The following is a 19286-nucleotide window of genomic DNA, read 5'->3' as shown; positions in this document are numbered from 1 at the left end:
AGCTGGCTACGAGCTCAAAGTCTCTCTCTCTCTCTCTCTCTCTCTCTCTCACTCACTCACTCACTCACTCACTCACACCAGCCTTCTCATAACCTCATCACTTGATCCTCCCTCCAATGTCTATCACAGACTTTCCTCTGCAAAACACATAATTTAGGACCCAAACAACGTTATGTTTCTTACTCATGAATCTCACTGGATGGTCGGCCGAAGAACCCTCAAAAGAGCTGGGCCTGAGCCTCTATCCTGAGCCTCTTTTCTGAGCATCTGTCTTGAGCCTCTGTCCTGAGCCTCTGTCCTGAGCCTCTGTCCTGAGCCTCCTGAGCCTCTATCCTGAGCCTCTATACTGAGCCTCTGTCCTGAGCCTCTGTCCTGAGCCTCTGTCCTGAGCCTCTGTCCTGAGCCTCTATCCTGAGTCTCTATACTGAGCCTCTGTCCTGAAGCTCTGTCCTGAGCCTCTATCCTGAGTCTCTATACTGAGCCTCTGTCCTGAGCCTCTGTCCTGAGCCTCTATCCTGAGCCTCCTGAGCCTCTATCCTGAGCCTCTATACTGAGCCTCTATACTGAGCCTCTCCTGAGCCTCTGTCCTGAGCCTCTATACTGAGCCTCTATACTGAGCCTCCTGAGCCTCTATACTGAGCCTCCTGAGCCTCTGTCCTGAGCCTCTATCCTGAGCCTCTGTCCTGAGCCTCTGTCCTGAGCCTCTGTCCTGAGCCTCTATCCTGAGCCTCTATACTGAGCCTCTGTCCTGAGCCTCTGTCCTGAGCCTCTATCCTGAGCCTCTATACTGAGCCTCTGTCCTGAGCCTCTGTCCTGAGCCTCTATACTGAGACTCTATACTGAGCCTCTATACTGAGCCTCTGTCCTGAGCCTCTATTCTGAGCCTCTATACTGAGCCTCTGTCCTGAGCCTCTATCCTGAGCCTGTCCTGAGCCTCTATACTGAGCCTCTATACTGAGCCTCTATACTGAGCCTCTGTCCTGAGCCTCTATACTGAGCCTCTGTCCTGAGCCTCTGTCCTGAGCCTCTATCCTGAGCCTCTATACTGAGCCTCTATACTGAGCCTCTGTCCTGAGCCTCTATACTGAGCCCGCCGTGACTCCAAAGCTACAAATGACGTCTAGTTTTTGGTCCATGCCAGAGGAGCAGGCTTTGATGGCGTTGGGGAAGGGCTGTCGTAAATGGAGGTCTTAAATGGATGAAAGTCAACTCTCGACCACTTTAAGGCCACTCTAAAACGCAAGCAAACACATAACAGTATTCCATTTTTGAAAAAAGGTGGTAGTGCCCTTTTTTCATTTGGCCCCAAATGGTCTGCAACCTTCAACCGCCATTTCTTTCTGTCACTAATGTATTTCATTCTCTCCTGTCATCAAACCTTTTAAGTAAGAAGTCTGCGCAGAGGTGGCCCGCTTACTGGTGGCCTGGCATATAAAAAGAGAGGGGGAAAGGTTACCCCAACATTATTTCCCAGAGAGGAACAGAGACACACGGTTGGAAATGTAAATCCCAGCATGCTTTACTTCGACCTCACCCCCCCCCCCCCCCCCCCCCTTCTTTTATGGTGGGAGGGGACGGATGGTGCATTTTTATGAAAAGCAGCTGATTTGAATTTAGATGTGGTGGGTAGAACTACATATTTATTCAGCAATGCGCCCTTTCTTCACAAGAAAGAGGCGTCTATTGTTGCTGCCAGCCTAGACGGCCCCTCTCCGAGAGCCTCATCCACTGTCTTTCTGAGAGTCGAGTGGATTAATACATGTTGGGTTGGTGGTGGTGGTGGTGGTGGTGGTGGAGGAGGAGAGGTCTTGGGGTCACAGTGGGGGTATAAACGGATGATCATTGAACTGTGATGTTGATGTCAGAATATATTGAAGGCTCCTGAAGATTGCCATGCATGCGCGCACAATCACAGCGGTCTCTGCTATCTGTCAAATAACCCTTACACTTTTTAAATTGTTTGTTTTTTAAAGAACCAATCACAGATTTTTCCATTTAATGGGCACCTATCCTTTCAGACAAGAAAAGAATAAACCCCTACAATCATACCAGTTCACAGTAGTTTTGAAGGACTACAATGTGTTGGCGTTGGCCTCCTTCCACCTGCAGGGCAGCTGTGCACCGCTGCCACGTCTCTCACTCTCCACACACACACACACACACACACACGCGCGCGCGCACACACGCACACACACGCACGCACGCACGCACACGCGCTCACACGCTCACACATCGCTCTGATGTTATAAGAGGAGCGGACGACGCACAATGTGGGGGCGCATTCTGCATGTACAGCCGTCCATATAGCGAGGGAACGCCAGCAGAGCAAGCCAGCGGTTCGTGGAGGAGCGCAGCGTTTCCGTGACTTCAATCACGGCTCTCTCTCTCTCTCTCTCTCTCTCTCTCTCTCTCTCTCTCTCTCTCTCTCTCTCGCTCTCGCTCTCGCTTTATTTTCCCTCGCTCCACTCATGCATCCTCCTCTCGTGTTTCAGACATTGCGCGAATGAGTTTGGAAAAGGAAAAGTTTCATGGCTTTCTCGTGTCGTCCCCATTTATTGTAGAGCGGTGGTGGTGGTGGTGACGGGGAAAGGCTGTGGCGCAGGGTGACACTGCGGGGTGTCCGGTTTCAGACCGTGCGCTAGGAGCGACTGGGACGGAACGCTCGTCAGCTGGGGGGGCAAATACATCGACGCCACCGACGCGAAAGGAACAGGGCTAGAGTCTAGAAGGAGAGAGCCAGCACGTCTAGTGCAGGGGATACACGGGCATTGGTGTTGGTTCAACAGAAACGAGAACAACGAGGATATTTGACCTTTTTTCCAGTCTACCTTTTTTATTATTTGTTGTTGTGAAAACACTTCTGACTGGACCAGACTCACAGCTCGCCGCTCGCCGCTAGATGAACGGGAGTTGGGCACCTCACTTGGTAAGGTGCATTTTTCTATTTTGTGTACAGGTATTGTGTAAACTGTAGTGTTGTTATGCATGCTACTCTTTCACCTTTAAAATCGCACTCATTCGTCTCAGTCTAAAGATCATGATCACACCCGAGGATCATCTGGCTGCTATATTTGACAAATTCTAGAATTGCATAGACTTTGCGTAATTATACAATATGTAATGCATTATGTTATTATTTGGCTGAGAAAATAGAATAAAACAATATGGATTAGAGGACACAGATAATGACTTGGATGAAGTTTTTGGTATGCGTTATGATTCCTGGTGTTTTGCCGCTTGGTGGTGCTGGAAGAAAGCGCGGGATACGATGCGTCTTCTTACGCCTTACTTACACTAAACGAAGATGACATCATGTTAATTGTAACATATTTATTTATTCTCCCATAAACCTTCATTGTGTCGTTTGGTCTCATGAGGTATGCGCCGTAGGACTGACAATGTAGCCCTAATCTCCTGAATCGCTGGCAGCAGGTGTCTTCACAGGGACAATTGTATCCACATTCAACTGCTTGTCTTGATTATCATCTCTTTCTGTAACCTTTCCAAAGTCCCGATGAGTTCCCTGTCGGTTGAAACCTCTATTAATGTGTTTTTTGAGGCTGATATTATTCTGAATGCAGCAACCTTTCAAAATCTTGGATTATACTAAAAAAAGATTTGAACTTTTGATACCACCCAAAGATATGATGCACACACTGATGATTGAAAGAGCGGAATATATTTAAATCAAAAACATTTGGTTAAAAAGCTTTTTATTATTCCATGAACCAGTACTACTTAGTCATTCAGCCCATGGCAATGAGCATTCTATGTTTTTCAATGGCTTTCAGTGGGATAATCTCTAGTTTAGAGCACATTGATTAGTGTATGATTAACCACATGCAATTGTTCACCAAGTCGTTTTTTCAAAGTGTTTTTCCATTATGCTAGGTATTTTCCATGCCCTAGGCAAGTCTATTATGCTGCCGGTTGGATGTATCTCTATTTATTGATCTGTCTATCCATCTATCAATCTAACTATTATGTATCTCTATCTATATATCCCAATCTCTATCAATCAATCTCTATCTTCCTATATTTCCCTCTCTTTCTTTTTCTCTTTTTCTCTCTTGCTCTCAATCTATCCATCTCTCTATCACTATCAATCTCTCTCTCTCCTGCTCTCTATCGATCACTCCGGCTCTATCCATCTCTCATTCTTTCTCTCTATCTATCTCTCTCCTCTCTATCTATTTTTTTTTTCATACAGTGTCTGTTTCATGTCATTTTCATTCATGTGGGCTTGTGGTTGTTGTAGTTTTATAGCCCTGTAGTTTTATATGGGGCTGTTTTGCTGGTTTAAAAATCAGCAGCAGTAGCAGCCTCAGCTCAGATGAATGGCTCTGGGCTCCTCTGAACGGTTGGCCCCGGGGACCCTGCATGCCCCAGTGTCCGTGCTGCTGTCTCCTGTCACACTGTGTACTCCAGGAAGGAAAACATTGACCCTTATCCAGATGGCTGAATTACTTTAGAGTCACACAGGTCAACCCCCCCCCCCTTGTATTAGGCTCCGGATGCTTAACTCCCCAAGGAAGGGAGGGAAGAAGAGGGGTGGGTAGGGAGGGGCCGAGAGGGAGAGAGAGAGGAGCGGGGGGGGGGAGAAGAGGAGAGAGGGAGAGCACGAGGGAGGGAGGGATGAGAGAGAGAGGGGAAGGAGAGAGGAAGGAGAGACAGGGGGGAGAGAAGAGGAGAGAAAGAGGGAGGGGGAAGATAGGAAGGGGAGGGGAAGGAGAGAGGGGAAGGAGAGGGAGGGAGGGGAGAGGGAGGGGAGGAAGGGAGAGAGGGAGGGAGAGAGAGGGAGGGGAGGGGGGATAGAGAGAGAGATAGAGGGAGAGGATTTTTAGTTTATTATACAGCCGAGCGACTCGCACTTACAATCGCACACACACCACACAAACATTTTCTATTCAGGAATAAACAAGCATAAGGTAACACAAAAATATAGCAGAAGCTTGGACAAAGAAAGTACAAAAAAAAAAAAAAAACCGCAAACCACTCAGCTAGGATGTCATATCAGAGGAGCTGTGACAGCACAAGTGTTTATACGGAGTACTTAGGGAGGCTCACCTCAGAGGCCCCCTCTCAGCCACCTCGCTCAAAGGACCAGTGGATGATTACTGGTGTGATAGGGAACTCAGCCCTGTTGGGAATTTCGGGGTGCAGCACCATCAGCAACAGATGCCGCAATCAGCCCTGGCTTTTAAGGAATTTCTCCTCGGATTTAAAAAGGCTCGGCCCGCCCTGACGAGCGCAGACGGTCTCCTTGGAAACGGACTGAGTGACAGGCCCTTTGTGGTAATATTTGTTATCTTGCTCATCTCCTGGGTACGACACCCCGGTGGGGCGTTGAAGAGCGAAAGGCATTGTCATTCACGCGGAAACTTAACTGTCATTAGCGCCGTCCCTCCGGTCCCCTTGGTGTGCTGGTAGATTCTTTTATTCAGGGTTTTCTCCTCAGTGACTCATTCATGTGACACCAGCAAGAAGGGCCGCTGGCCATTGTTTACCACCTCCACCCTCCCCCCACCGCCACCAAAAGAGAAGATAAAGGTGAACGCTTCGTTTGAGATTCCCATGGAGGCGATAGGCCGTATATACGTTTGTTGATTCACCTCTGCTGTTGGGGTTTGTGTAAACTTCTCAAGTGTCAAACAAAAACCGGGTGAAGTGCTTCACTGTCTCCCCCTCCTCCCCCCCTTTAGTTTTCTTCTCCTTCTAGTAGCAAACAGACTATTTAAGCATTGCAGCCAACATGGCTATTACCTCCTCTGCTGTTCTTCTCTCGCTCTCGCTCTCGCTCTCGCTCTCTCTCTCTCTCTCTCTCTCTCTCTCTCTCTCTCTCTCTCTCTCTCTCTCTGTCTCTCTCTCTCGTCTCTCCCTCTCTCTCTCTCTCACTCTCTCTCTTGTCTCTCCCTCTCTCTCTCTCTCTCTCTCTCTCTCTCTCTCTCTCTCTCTCTGCTCCTCCTCCTCCTACGCCCTGATTGAAGGGCTCCAACAGCTTAAGGGAATCTTCTTATGAGTCCCGATGGCTACGCTCAGACATGTCTGTGTTTAAGTTCATTTGAACTTTTATGCTTGGAGAAGGGGAACGGCCGAGGTAACTCTGCTGACCACCTCGGGGAAAGTTGTCCTCACCCTGGGCTCTCCAGGCCTTTATTAGTGCAAAAGTTGCTTACCTCAAAAGAAACAAAATCAGCACACTAGTGGCGCGCCACGTATAATAATGAGTGAAGTGAAGCTATACGACCCTGTGCAGTGCTATACGGTGCAGCCTCAGTCTCCCGTCCCTCCATTTTCCCCCTCACTAGCAGTTAGGAGCTAGGAAGATGGACAACTGTTTCTGGTCTTTCTTGGTTAGTGAGTCTGATTAACAAGGTCCACTTTGCGATCTCCTCGGCGGCGATGTGGAAAATGGTGGAAATTGTCTTAATTTTCGGAGGTTTATTTACAACACACATATGATATAGCACTCTATTATATCAGAAAATAGCCAAGAGGGTTCCCCTCCAAGGCTGTGATTTCAGTGTTTACTCCAACATCCAACGTTCTCACAGTAGACCCGGTGTCTCACAGAAGTTTAACAAGTGTTTATCTTGTCTTTCTTCCTTCCATCGTCTTCTCCTCTGATTTCACTGCGGCCGTACCGCGTTGCCATGGCTACATCCAGGTTTGCACTGACAATCAAGACTATTTGCCATTCACAAAGGAAATGGATGTGTTGTGTGCTGCCCAATTCATAATATACGCTGAATCTTTACCCTATCAGGGGTCGAAAGGCCTTGGCGGTTGCCGTAGTAATCGTGTTGAAGGTCTCTTGGAAATTGTAGGTGAGGCTTATGAATGCATGTAAGACAGCGATGCCTTCGCAATAACGAGCTACATGTTTATTCTATCAACGTTAGAGGACTAGCGATGGATGTATTTTCTCTAAGGTGGATAGTCTTCTTTACAACTGTTTGCAATTGAGCCCCCCCCAACCAAACAACCCTGGTTCATGACCCCACATCCACACACGGACACACACACACACACACACACACACCACACATACACGGACACACACGGACACACACACATAGAAAATACCTCCAGTCGGGAAACAGCCTTGTAAAACACAAAGGGGAGGTTGTGTGATTTCACACTGCATGCTAAACAGCGCAACCACAATGCCAGGGAGGGGTGTTAAAGTAAAGACTTAACAAATGATCTGGATTCACAGTCGAGGAGCAGAGAAGTTGTATGTGTTGATGGCTCTGAGCCCTTATTTTCTATCGCTGCTAGGGTCTTTGGATGAACGATTTTGGTGAAAGAGATGACTTACAATGGATGAGACGGTTGCCCTTACTGTCAACACCGTCACAGGATGTTAGTTTATCACTAATTGATTCCGAGGGCACACCGTCCGTGATGATGCACGTACCCCAAGTCCAGTGTAAGCAACCTCGATTGCCAACTTCAACTCAGCTTTTTGATTTCATAAGCAGATATCGTCGATGGCTTACAGATTGCGAGGTGCTGTACAAAGGAGGAAAGAAAAAGAGTGAGAAGGAACGGGGGGGCTGAGGAGACTAAAAGAGATTTAAGGGTGAGGAGGACGGTAAAGGGTAGAGAGACAGAGAGCCTGACAAGTTGTAATGAGTCAGGGGAAAGGAGGTGAAGAGGGAGTTTAAGGTGAGCGATGTGGGGAAGCTGCGGGCAGAGGCTTTTCCTTGTCTTTGTCTCCTGATGGATTGATTGTCAGAGGACCAGCTGGGTGTGGGGAATCATGGAATATCATCGCACACCGAGAGCTTTGACCCACACGAGGACCCCCGCCCGTACACACGCTGAAGCCAGAGACCATCTCAGACCCCCACACACTCGACCACGCTATCTCTGCGAGCTGTCACCTGGCCGGCTGTGCCTTCAGGATGAATGACTTTGAGGCATGTATGTATGAGGCAGGGAGATATATATATTTCTTCCAGTGTGCTCGGATGACAACGGGCCACTTTTGGACAATTTTGCTTATTTCTACTTAGTATATTGACATATTTAAATGTACGCCAAAAGAAATGTGTGTGTGTGTGTGTGAGCATACGTTGTGTGCGATGTACACATGCTTAGAAATATAGATAGATGTGTGTAAAGTAAGTGTGAGGGTATGCGTGTGTGAATGTATTTAAGGATCTTTATCCGCCTTCCCCTTGTGATTACCACGTCACCCTGTTATCTCGATGGGGGTGAATACTAAAACGGTTTCTTTTGATGAGGAGATGTGTGCGGTGCGATGGAAACTTCACGTGGTGCCGAGGCACAGACGCTCGCTCTCGGTGTGATCATCAAGACGATCTTAAATGAGAATCCTTTAATCATCAGCGAATTAGCGCATTTATGCCCCTCTTTGAAATGATCACGCAGGGCTTAATCATGGAGCAACCTCCCCCGTCCCCGACGACAACAACAACAACAACAACAACAACAACAACAACTGCATCGAAGTTGCGATGGTAAATCAAACCTTTGGTATTTGAACAGACAGAAAGAGAGAAACACAAACACAGCAGCAGCACACGGTGTTGCCTTCTCAGCCGCAGTGGCTTGAATGTTTCTGATAAAATCTTGGAAAGGCATTGCTACTTCTATATAGAGGATAACTATTATGAATAAATGCAAAAAATATAGAAAATGGGAATGGAGGCGGGATTCACAGGGGTGTTCAGAGGAGCGATATATAGACAAAAAAGAAGCAGGGAGATCGGGTGGTGAGGATAAAGGCTGGGGTAGATACCAACCAGCTTGAGTTTGTATCGTAGATTTCTTTTCAGTTCCTTTTTTCTTTTAAAGAAAAAAAAGTAGTAAGAAAGGAGGGATCCAAGGGCGAGGGGAGAGAGATTGTGAGAGATTGTGGCGGTGATAGAGGGATAGCGAAATGCTGACATTCAGAGCTGACTAGTGTATAGAAGAGAGGGATTGTTAAGTATATGTGTTCCCCTCCCGGGGCACTGGCCTGGTCCCCAGATGCATCTGCCTGCGGACTTCATCTGTCAACGCCAGAAAGGTGCTGAAGAAGAGAGAGGGAGAGAGAGAGAGAGAGAGAGAGAGAGAGAGAGAGAGAGAGGAAGGGGGGAGGTGAATTTGAAGATAGCGTCATGTTGGAATATAAAGAGGTGAGACACACCGGATTCGCAAGAAACAAAATGGAAACACGAGAGATTTGATTTTGTTCAAGGGTGCATGGATCAGTCAAGAGAAAAGGATGGATGGGGAGGGAGGGAGAGGGAGGAAGGAAGGGATAGAGAGAGGAGATTGAGGAGAAAACTATCAACGGATGAATGGATTTGAGTCTGGCAGTAGTGGAATACTTCATGTTCTCTACTTATTGTTTTCTAGCAGTGGTCCGGCACACGCACGCACGCACACACACACACACACACACACACACACACACACACACACACACACACAGACACACAGACATGCACAAGCAGAGGTGCACACTCAGAGGTGAGAGCCCAATAAAGGCCTCTCATGAAAGCCCTCTGTGTGTGTGTGTGTTCATGCATGAATATGTATGCGGCTTGTCTGCAATTGAGCATGTGTCTGAGTGTATGTGTGTGTGTGTGTGTGCATGTGTCGGGGGGGGGGGGTGAACAACTCTGTTTAACTAGACACAATGCCGTCTTAGTTCTCGAGTGTGAGAGCACACACAGGAGGTGCGGTTTGGCCTTAACCACGAGCAGTGAATAATAACCCAACTCCAGTCCATCCGTCAATATTGCCCTTTATTTTTCCCCAAGATAAATCCTTAAGCGGGCCCCCCAAGTGTTCTTAAGCCCTCTTCCCACCCCCTTCGCCCCCCTGGTTGCTCACACGCATAGCTTCCCCTTGAGCACTCCACACATTAAGCCGCTGGCTGATTACCATCTACAGTAGCGAGAGAGCTGCGCGCGTGAGAAACCAGCGATTGAGAACTCCAAAAACCGCTATTGTGTCTGGTGACGGGGTTTTTATTTCAAAGGGCCTGCGTGTTATGGAACATCACAAACGTCTCCGCAGTCAATTAGAAGTCTAGCCAGGTATTGGCCCTCTCCTCGCCTCCCACCATGGGGGGGGGGGGGGGTTGTATCAGTTGCCGGGTAAGACGATGAGGTAATTCTAGTGTTATAGTGCCTTGAGTGTTTAGGTTTTTCCCCCGCCGTTCTACCGCTCCGGGTCTATTGAGTTACAGGAGTCCCCTGGGAACTGTGTTGCGTTTAAGAGATAGCTCTGCCTGTTCGCCCTCGTGCCTCTGCTGCTGCGTTTCCCAGGTGAGACCTTGGGGAGATTCTTATGAGCGTGTGAGTGTGTGTGTGTGTGTGCGTGTGTGTGTGTGTGTGTATGTGTGTGTGTGTTTAGTTTTTTTTATCCTCTTCTGCCCTGCAGAAGGTTTATTCAACTATAACAAGCACAGGCAAGCGCAGCGCCATTCACACACGCACGCACACACGCACGCACGCATGCACATACAGACGCACACACACACACACGAACACACACACACCCTGTGCAGTTGATAAACCTTTCAACTTCTTAGGAGTCTCATATTTGAGAGAAGTGCTAGAAAAACAGTTTGACAGATAGGGAGAGACAGACAGAAAGACAGACACAGTGAGGCCGGCATACAGACAGAGAGAAAGGCAACTAGACAGACAGGGAGACAGACAGAGTCGGACCATAACAAAGTTGGCTGGATGACAAAACTCCCAGCGTCAGAGGTGCCATCTGTGACAGCCGAGCAGGGGAAGGACTAGAAGTACATCACCTGACAGAGGAAAACATACACACACACACAAACACACACACACACACACACAAACACGCACACACACATAAAGGCAGACCACCTGCCAGGGAGACAAACGGAGAGAGAGAGACACACTAGAGAGTCTCGGAAAAACAATAAAGACAGGAAGGCACACACGCAGAGAAGTTGCCCCCTCAAAAGTGCCGCCTGGGTTCCAGGAGGAAGATGTATTTATAGTGTTTGTTGCTCGTGCAGTGCTGTTATTTTTTTAAATGGGCGTAAGCATGCCTCTCAGAGGTCACCCGCCCGGCCTAGCCCAGCCCAAAGTACACTTCTCCGGTTCCACCACCAGACTCTGTGACAGGAGGCCTTAGCTCCGCATTTTCTCTCTCTCTCTTTCTCTCTCTCTCTCTCAGTCGCGCAGTCCCCTTCTCTCTGTCTCCATCGCTATCTCTATCCCACCCTACCACCCTCTCTGTTCCAGCCCTCCCCGTCGACCTCACTCTACGCCCGACCCCTGGCTCTACCTCCGTCATTTATTCCGTTGACGTAAAAAGAAAAAAAACGCACCACCCAACCCGCACCATTTAACTCTGCGCACCTCTGCTGTCGCGTTAACAGAAACGACACGACAACAGAAACACAACGACAAACAGAAACAGCGTTCTGTTTGACCTCCTCCTCATGACATTCCAAGCAATCAGCCGAGGTCGCCGCGTTGAAAAACACACTTTCCGTTTCCCCGCAGAAAGAAATCTGCTTGATTAATCGCCCGGCCGGGGACACCTTCTTTGCATAGTGATGACCGCGTGGTTTCAGGAGCGCAGGAAGACAGGCTTACGTAGTGCCCTGGAGCAAGGCCCCTCTGGGTGAGGTCCTCCACACATAGCAGTCCCCTGTCCACCTGCCGGGACACCGGGGCGCTATTGTTGCAGTGATGCATCTAAAAATAAACACACGTACACACAGATCCCCCACCACCACCACCACCACCACCACCACCACCTCCTCTGCCACCAGCAGCACCAGACACTAAGGCTGCCTGCTCTCTTATCCTCTCTGCCTCGGTGTCTGTACTGCCGGGTTCCCTTGCGAGCCCTGACAGGCTTTGCTGGTTTAAGGCGCCTGCTATAGGGGCGAAGAAGAGCAACAATTATGTGTTTTCTTTTTTTCTCTCTCCCCCTATGGACTGTGAGCTGCCATTTTTCCATCCTAGTTTAAAATAGGCATAAGCACAAGGGGGGGTGGATTTCCATTGGTTTTGCCCTTTTGTTGTCATCTCTAAGTATCCAGGTCCCTGGGAATCCTTGCTAAGGGCCGGTGGCCGACTGAGGTAATCCTTTTGGTTCATGTTTCAGGATGCGTCTTCTTAAGGGTGGTACATTGGACAAGGAAGTGCAATTGTATAATTATATTTATATCTAAGCCCCGTACCTTCCTCCAAACATACACACACACACACACACACACACACACACACACACACACACACAGACACACACTTTCGTTCCGCTGTGTGCCACCACCCGTCAGGATGCAGGGTAAGCACGGCACAAGCCTTCTGTAACCTGTCATTGTCCTCATTGGAGCTGAACACACAAACGCACATGCACACACACGCAAACACACACTCAACACACCCTCCATCCACCTTCATGCATGTGAGCTCCCCCCCCCCTCTCTGATATCCATGCTGATTCTGTTACAGATTAGATAATAATTCGGCTTAACTTTTTCTTTTCTTTTGGTTGCCATCTTTTAAACTCTTCCCTGCTTATGTCCCCTGTGTCTCTTTGTGGAGCGGTGACATTCAGCCAACTGAAAACCCAATCAATTAATGGTTGTTTTCTTTTAAATACAGCGACCCTGCATTCATGTGAGTGCACAGGAGTGTGTGTGTGTGTGTGTGTGTGTGTGTGTGTGTGTGTGTGTGTGTGTGTGTGTGTGTGTGTGTGTGTGTGTGTGTGTGTGTGTGTCAGTGTGTGTTTATGTGTGTGTCATGGCCCAACAGCTATAATGAGAGTGCGGGCGTATGTGTGTGTGCACGTCTGACACTTAATCAAAGCAGTGAATCTTGGGAGCATAATTAACACCAAAACAGTATAAAGGTGCTTAATTGGAGCGTGTGTGTGTCTGTGTGTGTGTGTGTGTGTGTGTGTGTGTGTGTGTGTGTGTGTGTGTGTGTGTGTGTGTATGCACAAGGCTTGCCATTGTTTGAAAGCTAGCAAAACTGTTCTGATTTCTCTGCCTGAGTAATTAGACTTTGTAGTAGAGTGTGAATGTCAGTCCGATTCCATGTCTGTTTCCACTCATGCTCTCTCTCTCTCTCTCTCCCTCTCTCTCTCTCTCTCTCTCTCTCTCTCCGTCTCTCCGTCTCTCTGTCTCTCTACCTCTCTCTATTGATCCGTTGCTCTGTGACATAAGACACAAATCAAATGCAGACACACACACAAGCATCGCACACACACACACACACACACCCACAGACACACACATATTTATGACACCCTATCCCACAAAATGGAACGCAACCCGGTGTTGAGGATTTATGCTGTGACTCTCAAATCAGCCAGATGTGAAGGGAGCGAGTGCATCGCATATTGCATATTTCCAAAAACCGGAACCATGGCCAAGATTGATGCTCATGGAATAGGGCAGAATGTCCCAGATTAATGTCGGCAAGCAGCGTGTGAGCTACAAAATATGGGCAGAAACGAAAAGTATCGCACACCTGGAAACCAGATGTGTACCAAAACCCCTCCCACTAACAGACACACACACATCACACACACACACACACCAGCCTGCTGCCGGTGTCGCGGGCAGGGAAAAAAGAAACGTGGTCGTCATCACTATATGAGAGGGTGGGGGGGCCTCATTAAGTCATTATTTATGTGCTTTGTGCTGTTTTATCACCTCCAGACGCACTTACATCGCCGAGACGCCCACACTCCCGCGGGCCCCCAGAAGAATGACTTGCTTGTATGGGCGATGGGGGCTCCTCTGGCCGTCACAAAAAAGTGCAGACCTCGGCAGTCTGGACCCCCCCCCCCTTTACCCCCACCCCCCTCTCGTTTTTTAAATAGGTTTTATCAAGTACACATTTCCTCTGCCTGGATTGTTAGAACCGCATCGGTTTTTCTTTGTGTGTGTTAACATAATGTCTACGAGGTGAACCCGTGTATCGTGGTTCTGGTGTCGGGAGTTTGCGGTGCCAAAACAGGAGAAAGGGAGCTGTTGGGATGTTTTCTTTAACGGGCAATTTCCCCCTTTACAATGGCGGTGTGTTTGCCGGCCAAAGCCTTTAAAAGTTCCAATCTACCTATTAGCCAATTTAGGCTACTCTCTCTCCCCTCCCCCTCCCCCGCTTTTACAACAATTCCCAGAAAATCGCAATTACTACTACACTACGTGCTGTCCGTTTTTCGTCGGGGCTGATAAAAGCACTTTTATTTATTTTCGGGGAGAGAAAAAAAAAATTGTGCTGTGTCATCCAAACATGGATTCCTGGTAGGGTGGTTGTGTTCGACAACAAAGGCAGGCTGACACAAAACAGATCCAACCTTGTTGTTGAGGCTGCCGCCGCCTCAGAGCACCTGGTGTTGAAGCCCCTCATCTGCCCCCCGCAGCCGGGGTCTCTCCGGGCCGACCCGCCCCAAGGCCGGTCCACTGGCCCTGGGCTCCCCTGGTGAAGGCGCCCCCCTGAGTTTAAAGAGAGGACCTCTTGCTTTTCCAGCTGTGCCAGTCCGCCTCGCCCCGACCCAAGCTGGTTCCCACTTTTGTTTTCCCGCCCCGATCCAATTACCTCTGTGGGACAACTTCCCCTGACACACACGCACGCACACACAAACTCACACCTATGGGCGAACACACACACACACACACACACGCACGCACACACACACACACACACACACACACACACACACACACACACACACACACACACACACACACACACACACACACACACACACACACACACACAACACCTATGGGCGAACACAGACATCAGACACCCATGTCTGGGTGAATTCACACACACAGCGCATACATTCATTTGAAAATTACACAGACGACTCTAGACCCAAGTGTTTTCATAGTTTTATATGCACATGGTTTAGGGTTCACTGTTATTCTGTGGTTCTCCTGTATCCTTTTTATAGCCGGTGCACACTCTGGCTTGCTGCCATACTTCGATGATTCTTTTCTCTCTCTTTCTCTGTCTATCGTCTGTCTCTCTGTCTCTCTGTCTCTGTCCCTTCCTCTCTCTCTCTCTCTGTCTGTCTCGATCCGTCTCTATGTCTCTCTTTCTGTCTATGTCTCTCAGTTTCTGTGTGTGTGTGTGATTATTTCCCATCCTTAATGCCTCTCTTCTTCCTTCTTTCCCTCTTAAGCACCTTATTCTCTTTACTCTCCCACACAGCTAACCTTTCTGCTCCCCATCTTCTCCTGTCTCCCCCGTCGTCTCCTCTGTTAGCCTCTGAGAGAGCAGGTCAGCGCACACTCCCAACCCTTTACTTTGTCTAGTGTCACCCTCCTGAGAATGACACACACACTTACACACACACACACACACACACGCACAGCCGCACACACATACACACACACGCTTACACACATACACACACACACACACACACACTCTCTGAGCAACACTTCCACTCACAATGTCACAATTGTGAGATGTTTTCGTATATTTCACACATATTTCAATATGAATAAAGTTGAACCCAAACGCATGCTTTCAGGGCCGGGACATTTCTGTCACATCGTCCTGCAGTAGACATGGATGCAGTAGAATGGCGACCAGTGTACACACTCCTGTGCAACCTCCTATCTACTCCAGGAACAACTACACACCTGCAGACACACTCACACCCCCACAAACACAAGGACAAGGGCCAAGTAAACATGCTTTACTCTAAATGGATCAGGAAGTCAGAGTGCATATCAACACCACTCTCTCACGCACACACAGACGCGCACGTGCACACACACACACACACACACACACACACACACACACACACACACACACACACACACACACACACACACACACAGCCGGAAACACTCATAAACACACCCATATGCATGTGCAGGAAGAGGTGCATAAACAGCAGTGGATACATTTAGGTTAGTTTGAAGAGCCTTTCAACTTGTTGACAAAGCATTCACTCAAAGGCACATGTGCACACACACACACACAAACGCACGCACACGCACGCTTGTGCACATATGTGCACACACGCACGCACAGGGATGAACATCTGTTTTAGCCTACAATCATGCACAGCTGGACCTCAGGCATGCTTTGCTGACACACAGACACACACACACACACACACACACACACATACATACACACACACGCACACACATACACAACACACGCACACACACACACACACACACACACACACACACACACACACAAGCACACACACACACACACAAACACACACATGCACATACACGCACACACACACACACACACACACACACACACACACACTGAACTGCCTTGAGCCAGGTTCCCGTTGGGTTCCAGAGTGTGGGGGGGTAATAACCAGAGGCCACAACCTATAATTATGATCGGCACACTGGCAGTCCTTTGCTTTCCAAAATTAATACAAGGCATAATTAGCTGCTAATGTAGGTCAGTAAGAGGGTTGCAAAGACTTACAGCTTCTGACATTAAATAAGGTGGTTCTGTGCACACTTGTGTGTGTGTGAGTGTGTGTGTGTGTGTGTGTGTGTGTGTGTGTGTGTGTGTGTGTGTGTGTGTGTGTGTGTGTGTGTGTATCACATACACAAAAAAGCACAGGACATGAATATGCATCAGGAGTGGTGGGGCGGCGCTGGTGTTTCTCCCAACGTGTTTCCTTTGCATGTAGGGCAGGAAGGTTCCTAAAGATAGAATGCAAATTCGTTTATTAGAGTTGAAAGTGATAGCACGTAGCTTTGATGTGGAGTCATCAAAGGCACGACGGAGCTGCGTGGGTCAGCCGGGCACCATTCGTGGCGTTATATTTAGCGGCGGGATTAAGCGAGACCTGACTAAACATGACGTCTTCATCTGGCGACCGCTGCTGGCGTCGGGCAACAATGGAGCAGCGCTGTTTGCCCTAGGCGCTCCTAATGGAGCGTCTTGTGTTGCGTGTGTTGTGCTGTGTTGTGATAAAAGCTGAACCATTGTTAATGAACTATGAATGACGAACACAATGCACAACGGGTGTTGCTTGTGCGTACGTGTGTTTGTATGTGTGTGCATTTGTTGGCACAAGTGTGTGTGTGTGTGTGTGTGTGTCTACCTGTGTATGTGTGTGTTTTTCTATATGTGTGTGTGTGTGTGTGTGTGTGTGTAATGTGTGCGCCTGCTCGTTTCTGTTTCGTGTACGTGCTTGAGTAGGTGCCCCCGTTGGTCTTAGCACTTGTGCTTCCCCCCCCCCCCACACACACACACACACACACACGTACACACACAAACACATGTACACACACACACACAGGTGTATGCGCAAGCAAACACATGTACGCACACACACACCAACGCAAACATGTGCACACAAACACACTCACACACACATGGTATCTCCTTCCCCCGCACAGCTGTGTTATTTACGAAGTCTTCAAATCATGTAACAATGACAGAGCTGTATACTGACCGTGGTGGCTGATCACTCCCACTTCAATGCACCCCTCCCCACCGGATGAGGGAATGTTAAACACACACACCCTCTGTCAATTTATATCTGGCAATTGATATTGTTTAACTGTGTTGTCTGAATTTTAGCCTCCAAACGAGAGTAATTGGGATTAGAGGTATTTATTTGAATACAGACACACAGACACAGAGAGACAGACCCAGGCAAACGCACACACATGTGCACACCATGCACACAATGGCAAATTGCCTGGACTGACTCAGGCAAATCAACTTACATACTGTTGCTTTTGTTTTTTATTATTTAACCCTAGATAGGGATGATGACATGGGATCAAAGCCATTTCTACCCGGTAACTCAATTCACTTAGATCAATTACAGGATTTAGTTCATTGTACTTGGGACACAGAGGGATGTAGCCCAAAGGCATGCAATTAGTTTTATGTGCTGTTAAAATATTTAATGAATCAGCCAGAGAGTGTAGTGTAGTGTGAAAGACAGCATTGTCAATACAAGGCGGTTACAACGGGAACAATACAGCTGAGTGTCTTTTGATAGTTGTTTTCATAGATCTGTATACGCGTTTGTGTTTGTGTGTGTGTTTCTTTAATCAAAGCTTAGAGACATACTTGTGATGTCTTTTCATTTATTAAAGAAGCAACTTGTTTCTGTCCAAGCCCTGTAGCCTTGTACAAGAATGGTAAACAACATTTAAAATGCAATAAATCCAACCATAATCATCCCCAAAAGTGGTGTCAGCATAGCCTTGAGTCAATACAAACACTTAATTTGTGAACCGAAATTGCTGACGTTCATACCAACTTTTTCAGGTGGTAGCAACCGGTAAGAATAAACGACAGCGCCCCGATCTCCCTCCCACTTTACATACACATAAAATATCAACAGAACATTTCAACAAACCAAATGAAAAGTCTATCGACGTTAAAAAAAGTAAACAAACTGCAAACTACCTTGGTTGATTTCTTATGCAAACGTTCAAGTGAAAACATCCAGCCTGTGCTCAAAAGGACTCGGTAATGCTGTGTTTACATGACCCCTCCCCTGTGACCTTTCCGTCTCCTTCGGCACCACCCTGGGCTCCACCTGTCTCCTGGGTCCGATGCACCACCACCAGCAGCACCATCAGGACCATCAGGAATTCAGGAGCTGAGCTTGCATTACACCAGCGCAGCGCATTTCCTGGGCTTATCCATGCGCTCGGCGTCAGATGGTCTTTTCTTTTTCTTCCCTTTTTTCCACCAGAGCTAAAATGTCATTGATCAGAGGATATCAGGCAGTTTGGAAGCATTAGAGCAGGGCCTGATTAGGGAGACTGAAGCATGAAGAGCTTGTGTGTGTCTGTGTGTGTGTGACTGTGTGTGTGTGTGTGTGTGTGTGTGTGACTGTGCGACACTGTGTGTGTGTGTGTGTGTGTGTGTGTGTGTGTGTGTGTGTGTGTGTCTGTGTATGTCTGTGTGTGTGTGTGTGTTTGTTGGATCAGTATCAATAAGGATATTGAACCAGAGGAAAAACTGCTTGGAGGACCGTTTTTTCTCCTCAGAAGTTTGACGCATCCTTCCTCTCTCTCTCTTCTCTCTTTTCTCTTGTCTCTCTCTTCTATCTTCTCTTTATGCCTATGTCTATGAAGTGTATAGGAACGCCTCTCCAATGCACACACATGGAGATTAGCCCTGGTGCTTTTTGAAGATGTCTCCCATTGACGGGACTTAAAGAAATCCTGCACTGCCTGCCGCTGATAAACCACAGAATGAGTGGCGAAGCAGCCACTCTCTTGTCTACAATCATGCAGGATTCGATCCCGCCTCATTTGGAGCTGCTTAACACACACC

General features: G+C 48.1%; 1 protein-coding gene across 1 annotated transcript in view; it reads left to right on the top strand.

Moving 5' to 3' along the window:
• The first annotated feature begins 2705 nt into the window (after window positions 1–2705).
• sema5a (sema domain, seven thrombospondin repeats (type 1 and type 1-like), transmembrane domain (TM) and short cytoplasmic domain, (semaphorin) 5A) overlaps window positions 2706–19286 on the top strand; it is a 122779-nt gene continuing 106198 nt past the window's right edge. Inside the window, exon 1 of the mRNA XM_079755155.1 lies at window positions 2706–2926. The gene's annotated coding sequence lies outside the window, so the exon portion shown is untranslated. The remainder of the gene's footprint in view (window positions 2927–19286) is intronic.

The sequence above is a fragment of the Pollachius pollachius genome (genome assembly GCF_949987615.1).
Source record: "Pollachius pollachius genome assembly, chromosome: 17".
In the NCBI taxonomy this organism is placed as follows: domain Eukaryota; kingdom Metazoa; phylum Chordata; class Actinopteri; order Gadiformes; family Gadidae; genus Pollachius; species Pollachius pollachius.
Note: the sequence above shows the minus strand (reverse complement) of the source record. Positions and strands in the feature narration are given on the sequence as shown.